The sequence below is a fragment of the Corvus kubaryi genome, unplaced genomic scaffold (assembly GCF_017639235.1).
Source record: "Corvus kubaryi isolate FWS band 111438036 unplaced genomic scaffold, C.kubaryi_AGA036_p1.0 66, whole genome shotgun sequence".
In the NCBI taxonomy this organism is placed as follows: domain Eukaryota; kingdom Metazoa; phylum Chordata; class Aves; order Passeriformes; family Corvidae; genus Corvus; species Corvus kubaryi.
In genome coordinates, this window is record NW_024582054.1 from 33727785 (window position 1) to 33736048 (window position 8264).

Genomic DNA, 8264 nt, shown 5'->3' on the forward strand with positions numbered 1-8264 from the left:
GAGCCAGAAATACATCCAGTGGATTGGGATCGATAATAAACGTTTGGGAAGGGAAAGGATGAACCCCAGAGGGCAGGTGAATTTTTAACCCTGCTGAAATCAATGGAAATTCTCACACCAGGGGCAGCAAATCCAGGATTTCACACATGATCACTCTGACAGTGACCTCGAAGTAACTTTTAGTGACAAGTGTTCCCAGGGTCCTGCGACTCCAGCACTGCTTTTGGGTGTTACTATGAGACAAAGCATTTGTGTGTAACCCTCCAGGTCTTGTGACTCTGGCCCTGAGGGCATTAAAATGTCATTTTTCCTCACCTGACCCCACTCTGAAGATCCTCAGCTGTGAACTCTGGCACAGCCCCACATCCACGTGAAACCCTCCTCACCCTGGCCCTGTGATTTCCAAGCCTCTCCCAAGGAAATGAGGGAGTAATTTTAGTTTGTTCCTTTTTCATCTCTGTGTGCAGGAGCTTTTCACAACTTGTAACCACATCTTGTTCTTGGCTTCTCAGCCACCTGTCAGACAGAGGGTTTTGTGCAGAATAAAAGGGGTTTTGTTTTTCCTTGTGGTGCTTCCAGCTCTTGCTGTGTGTGTTGTGTCCTTTCAGATGCCCAACAAGCAACGTGTGTGGGAGAGACAGTGACCTCTCATTCTTTACTTCAGCACCTACAGAAAGGAGCCAGCTTCCCGTTTTCCCAAAGTTCTGTGATGGTTTCCTTTGGAGGATCTCAGTGTTTTGTCTCCTGGCTTAGTGGTTGGCACAGCGAGAATACAGAGTCCTTGTTTCCAACCTTGCTCCTGTCAAGTCCACAGGCAACACTGTCCAGAACGTTACACAACACCTGTCTCTTTGTCCCTAAAAATATCTGTGTCAGCTTCATTTATTGTTCTTGCACATACAACATTCATTATTTGCCCGCTTTGTGCTCACACTCTCAGTATCTCCCCTGGAAATAATAATACCAAAACTAAACCAAACAAACAAAAAAAAATGGTTACTCTCAGATTCTATTTAAGGGCTTTGGCTAAATGAAAGACCTGAAGAAAGTGAAGCTTTGAGGAATTTCTGCATCCTGTTTCAACTGATTGAAAACACCAGAACCACCTTTTCTTCATTATTTTCATCCAGCTATTCACCATCTCCTGCAAGGGAAATAAATCAGTGATAACAACCCCTCTAACACTGGCAACTGCTCCAATCCAGAGCCAAGAGACACATGACAAAGCTCTCTTGGAAGAGCAGTTTGGAAGGAAGGGACATATCTCAGGAATGAGATGGCATCATTCAAGGGGCAGTGTGTTCACAGAGCAGCTGTTGGCATCCTTGGACATGGAACACGTCAGTGCTCTGTGAGGAGAAGTAGGGAAGTACCTGGGTTTGAAGGGCTTTAAGTGTCTGAAGGAGGGGATTGGAGAGGGACCAGGCTCTTCTTGGTGGTGCTGAACAACAGGACAAGAGGCAGAGGGCACAGAATGGAGCACAGAAAATTCCACCTGAATATGAGGAAGAATTTTATTGTGCAGTGACCAAGCACTGAACAGATTGCCTAGAGAGGGTCTGGAGTCTCCCTCATTGGAGATATCCAAGAGCCACCTGGACACAATCCTGAGTAAGAGGCTCTGGGGGCCCTGCTTGAACTGGGGGCTTGGACCAGGTGATTTCCAGTGGTCCCTTCCAACCTGAACCAGTCTGGGATTCTGTGACTCTGTGGTGCAGGATGCATCTGGAGGGCAACTGCATTTTATGGGAGAGGTATTTTAGCCAGCAGCCTACCCTGCAACTAACTTTTCTGTAGCAATCCTCAGAAAAATGCTGAAAGCGTCTTGGACAGAAGATTGAGCACAGCCCCCACATTTGATGCTTTTATACCTTTCAAATCTTTGCCCCCTTCTTTCCAGAGGGACAGTGCAGGGCCATCTTTTTAGAAAAAGAGGGAGCAATGATTCACGCCCCACATCTCTCTGACAATATTATTTTCCAGGCTCAGGGTCCAAAACTGCCTTTATGCCATCAACTTTGTCATGTTGCCCAGGTTACCTTACTTCAAGGACAAAATCCACAACCCTGGAGATCCAGAGTGAGGTAAGGAGGAGCCCAGAGTGGTGGCTGAGCCCGCATCAGCAGCACAGCTCCAGTTCAGCCCTTCCTTTGCCAGGAATCTCTCTGTGTCTGGCTTTCCATGAGCCTCACCTGCACAAAGGTGAACTCTTAACACCAGGATTTCACCAGATCAAAGCCTGAAAGGGTAAATATTTCTGTCAGGGATCATTGATTTCTTCCTTTGTTTGCCTTGGAACAATGGGGGGGGGGGGCAGGGAAAGAAGGAAGAAAAAGCCTGTGCAGTTGAACAAAGCTGCACTGAGAGAGACAGGATCTGATATCCCAGGAATGACCCTCTCCTTGTCCCCTAATCCTTGTCTTTTAGAGCGAGGGGGATATTCTGCTGCTGCTTGCAGCAGGGGTAAAGGAATGTGGATCTGTGGCTTTGGGAGAACATTTCAGATCCAGCAAAAGGCACTTGGACCTTGGCATAGGAACTGTGCCAATAGTGCTGGTGTTCAAGGCAAAGAAAAATATAAACAGACAAGCCTCACGTGTCTGACAGCAGGGAATTTTAAACCAGTTGACCAACATCCCTTCCAAACCAGCCACACAGTTAATGTTCCATGTACAGAAAGGACCATGTTGCATGCAAAGATTTTTTTGGAACCCTGCTTAATTTGATGAACAATATTTTAGCAGAGCCCAGTTACCAATACTCTCTGTGCATCCAAATATGTTTGGATAACTGTGAGACAAAACAAAACAAGCAGAAGTGTTTGATAAATATTTTCTGCCTGTATTTGGGACAAAGTTGAATGCCATTTCCACGTTATATAACGATGATGAAATGCTTCCTACCCAAGCAACTTAAAAAAGAACATCAAAAGCACAACTAACATTTTAAAGCCAGCGAGTCCAGAGGACATGTGTGTCATCATTTGCAGAGCTGGCTCTTCAGAGGGCTGTTCTCCCACCAGGTGGGAATGTGAGAGTTTATAAACAGCCCAGGAGACTGTTTCCAAGAAGAAAAACAGCACTGATTCAATATTTGAAGAGTGTGACTAAGGTAAATCCACACAGTTTCAGGCTGGCTCGTCCAGCATCGCTCCTGACCCAGGTATGATGAAGTGGTTTGTACCAGCTAAGAAGGAGATGGAGAGTGGGGATGCAATGGAACAGCAATCAGCAGTTTTCATGGCAAATGGTTCCTGTCACAGAACAAACTTCATCTTGTTCTTTAACAAAATCACAAGCATAGTCGTTAGCAGGAATGGTGTTGTCTCAGTGCTGTGCAATACCCTGATTTGAGGGGGAAAAAAATAGATAAAATCAATGTGAGTGCATAACAAATGGTTTAAAAATAGCTAGTGGAAAGATCTTAAAGTGGCTTGGAAATAAAGGATTCATCAATGAATAAAGGCTGCTTCTAATGGGCTCTTGCAAGCACTTGCGCTTGTGCTATTCATGCAGGAACTGCAAGAAAATAAAAGATGATCACATCACGAGAGAGTTTCCAAACTGTAAATACTTTCACTACTTGAAATTGCACTGGTCGGAGCAGTTTATTTGTAAACAAAGTGCTGGGATGAGGAAAAATTAAAAGAATGTGGTAAAATGAGTTCAGAATCATGGAATCATTAAGGCTGGAAAAGGCCTCTGGGATCAGAGTCCAACCTCTCCCCCAGCACTGCCAAGGCCACCACTGAGCCGTGTCCTCACGTGCCACGTCCACGTGGATTTTAAATCCCTGCAGGGAGGAGCCCATTCCTTGTATACACTTTTTTTTTTAAAGTAACATTAAAATTGGTGGATATTCAGAGATCTGCAGTGCATTATTCTTTCAGTTACACACACTCTCGCTGCTTTTCCTCTTGGACAAAGGGAGATCCTTAGGAGCTCCTCAAGGACCTCCTTACCTCTTTCCCAGATAATTCCCAACTGTATTAATGCTACCCACCACTCTTAATCATTGGATAGAATATCCTGAGTTGGAAGGGACCTCTATGGAAATTCACAGTGCTCCATAAATGATTTTTCAAAACAAAGGTAACTTGGCTTTAAGATTTCCGCATTTATTCTGCTGCAAGGAAACTTTCCTCCACTGATGGTAAATGAAGTTTATAGTTTTGGCCTTATTTTTCATTTCATGTAACTCTGTGCTGATGGAACCTGAGTCCTATGTCATGCCAGAAAGTTTCAAGCTCCTCCACATCTGTGAGCTCGGAGCTGCCAGCAGTAAAAATGGGGAAATAGTCCATTTTTGAGCTCAAATGAGAGAAGTCTGAGCTTCCAACATCATCCATACCAGCCCACCCCAGAAAAGACCTCACAAAATCCATCAGAAATCCTTCAGGATGGGCTCCAGGCCATGGAGTTCCCTTTATTTTGCCTTTAATAAACTGGTTTTGAGGCCATGTGTCCCCGAAGGTCTCCAAGGAAGAACAGTCACATCAAAACTCTCTGTGCTGTGGTTCAGCTTGATGATGATGATGATGATGATGATGATGAAGATCTAGTACTCAGTTAAGTCTAAGGTTGTCCAGTCTGGAGAAGAGAAGGCTCCAGGAAGAGCTCAGAGCCCCTGCCAGGGCCTAAAGGGGCTCCAGGAGAGCTGCAGAGGGACTGGGGACAAGGGATGGAGGGAGAGAATACAGGGAATGGCTTCCCAGTGCCAGAGGGCAGGGATGGATGGGAGATTGGGAATTGGGAATTCCTGGCTGGGAGGGTGGGGAGGCCCTGGCACAGGGTGCCCAGAGAAGCTGTGGCTGCCCCTGGATCCCTGGCAGTGTCCAAGGCCAGGTTGGACAGGGCTTGGAGCAGCCTGGGCTACTGGGAGGTGTCCTTGCCCATGGCAGGGGTGGGACTGGATGAGCTTTAAGGTTCCTTCCAGCCCAAACCATTCGATGCTCTGAAAGAATACATAAGATAGGTAAAGAACATTCGGAGCACCCCTTGTTCATTTGGAAAATCTTCCCTTGATCTCAGACAAGGAGCAAAAGGAGGAAGAATTTGAGTAGGATGACATGAAGGGTGAAACACTTGTCAAAGGAGGAAAGATGGTGAAATCACGCTGGCGTTGATGGAAATGGGGATAAAAAGTGAGAATCCTACAATCTGTGTCTAAAAAAATCAATCTGCAACGTAACTAACATTCCCTTCTTCCCCACTGTGCAGAAAATCTGGGACAAGGCTTCAGGGTGAGGTTACCTTGTGCAGCTCATTAGGAATGCAAAAGATAGGTTAAACAAACAGATCATGTCCCTGTTGCTAAAACAATGGGGCCAAACACCCTGGCACAGCCTCCCCCCCTGGCTTCTTGCTTGTTCCTTGTTTGTCTCTTCTCTTTTCCCTCTCTTTCTCCATTTGAAAAGGTACAAGAAGCATGCAGAGAGCTCCTTCGGTTGAATGTTCTTGGAGCTTTTAGGATTGAAAAGCGCTGCTGATGCATCCAAGGGTCCATGTGCAGCATTTCAGCAGGATTTTAATGACTCAGGGAAACACCACGCCAGCAGTGAACATTTTTAAAAGCTTCACCTCCCCTTCCAGCCTGAACTCAATCTGGCCTCTCTGGGTTTTAACACACTCCATTAACAGGATTCCCCGGCTGAAAGCGAATGTAGGAGGTGGAGCACAAGCCTTTTTTTGGACACCCAACACCATGCAATGCACAGAAGTCCTCTTGTCGCTGCAGACTGTAGGATGGAGACAAGCAGGATGTGTGGGAGAAGGGGGAATTAGGGAACACATGCTCTGTACCCTGGTTTTTTTTCCCCCACAACTGCCAGTGGGGCTGTGAGAGGGGTTTTGCTGAAAATTCAGGAGAATCATACACACAGACTTTTAGGGGTGAGGGCACAAGAATGACACTCACACACACCTTAGCTGTCTATTTAGGTGGGGTAAAACCCTACCATCCACCATAGGCCAGCACAGGGTAATTCACAGGCAGAGGTGACATCCAGTCATCCCCTTTCCCCTGTTCTTACCCTAGAAAAGGTGTGCAGGTGTGGGAAGGTGGGGCTGGGGGTACAATCAGTGCACAGCTACAGCTGCTGTCAGGCTGTTGGTCACAACAACCCCATGGACTGCTCCAGGCTGGAAAACTGCCCTGTGGAACAGGATCTGGAGGTGCTGGTTGAACATGAGCCAGAGTGTGCCCAGGTGGGCAAGAAGGCCTGGGGCACCCTGCTTGTACCAGCCACAGTGTGGCCACAGGACCAGGGTGGTGACTGTCCCCTCTGCTGGCACTGCTGAGGCACCTCCAGTCCTGGGGACAGTTTTGGGTTCCTCAGAACAAGACACTGAGGAGCTGGAGCGTGTCCAGGGAAGGGAACAGAGCTGGGAAGGGGCTGGAGCCCCAGGAGCGGCTGAGGGAGCTGGGAAAGGGGCTCAGGCTGGAGCAAAGGAGGCTCAGGGGGGACCTTGTGGCTCTGCACAAGTCCCTGACAGGAGGGGGCAGCCAGGTGGGGGTTTGGGCTCTGCTCCCAGGGAACAGGGACAGGACAAGGGGAAACGGCCTCAAGCTGTGCCAGGTTGGACATCAGGCAGAATTTCCTCACAGAAAGGGTGGTCAGACGTTGGAAGGGGCTGCCCAGGGAGGTGGTGGAGTCCCCATCCCTGGAGGTGTTTAAGGAAGGACTGGACATGGCACTCAGTGCTCTGGGCTGGGTGGCAAGGTGGGGACCCGATGGTCTTGGAGGTCTTTTCCAACCTAAGTGATTCCGTGATTCTCTAGGGTGTACCTGGGCCGTGGGCACAGAGCAGCACCCTGGCCTGGCTCTGATATGTGTGGGGGGGGGACACTGTACACACAGAGGGGACATGGCACACACAGAGGTGACAGAGGTGCAGGTACCAGCTCCCTGCCCATCCAGGTGTCCCTGAGACAGCAGTATCACTGTACCCTCCTCCCTCCTGGGCATGTTGTGAAAAGAGGGGGGGTGTCTCATAAATAGGTGACCCCACCCCAGTAAGCCAGGGTGTGTTTCTGGGAGTCTCTCCTTCCCACACCAACCCTCAGCCCATGGGAAAGGGTGCTGGGGGAGAGCTGGCACCCTGGAGGTGATCCATGGCTGCCCCTCGTTGGCTGTGGGGTGTGTGTTGGGACGGGGAGTTGTCCCACACAGGTGTAAATCCTGGACACCCTCCCTCATCCTTTCAGGCTGCCAGGTGTTTTATCACACAGATAAGCATTTCAACACCCCCTCCTGCTGATTACCAGGTGTGGATTGGGGGTGGAAGCAACTTTCTCTCACACACACAAACAAGACCAGGTGAACCTCAACTTCTCCAGTTGTGGGGGGCACAGTTATACTTGAAGGAGTGGGGTTTCTCTCACACAAGGGTGACTGCAGGTTGTAGGCCCTCTGTTCCTGTGCAGTGACAGCAAGAGGAGTGCTGGGGTGTCGGGAACCCCCCTTGGCATCAGGATGAGTGCTGGGGTTGTTTGGCATCCCCCACAAGGCATCAGGATGAGTTTTAGGGGTGTCTCACCCTCCTCCTCAATCCCCCGTGGGGCTGCAGGATGTGCTCCCTCACAAACACACACACAAGGTCACAAGATGTGCTTTAAGAGCATCTATCACCCTCATGGGGACACCCCCATGTCTCGGGGTCATTGGCCACATCACAGAGGGTTGTGCCAGAGCCATAAACACACCAAGCTGTGGGTTGTGTTTTAGGGCACACACGGGGCTGCAGGGTGTGTGTCAGGGGGTCTCGCCTGCCTGTGAGGCCACAGGTTGTACCCTAGGGTGTTGTGACACACTCTGGCCCCCAGGCTGTGCTTCAGTGTGTCAGGGTGTGTCACCCACACAGGGTTTCAGGCCATCATCACAGCCATGAGGCAGCAGGCTGGGGTTTAGGGGTATCACACACACAGGGTGTGGTTTGGGGTCCTTCATGGAGCCCAGGGCTGTGGCTGAGGGGGTCTCACACCAGACGTGGCTGCTGGCTGTGACTGAGGGTCACACACGCAGACCTGGGGGCTGTTCACCCTGATTGGGGGTGTCACACACACACAGGGACACAGGCTGTGCCTGAGGGTGTCACACACACAGAGAGCTTTACACAGCGTGTCTGAGCATCTCACACAGTGTGACAGTCTGAGTGTCACACACACACAGTGTTAGTCTGAGCATCTCACACAGTGTGACAGTCTGCGTGTCACACACACACACAGTGTGACAGTCTGAGCATCTCACACAGTGTGACAGTCTG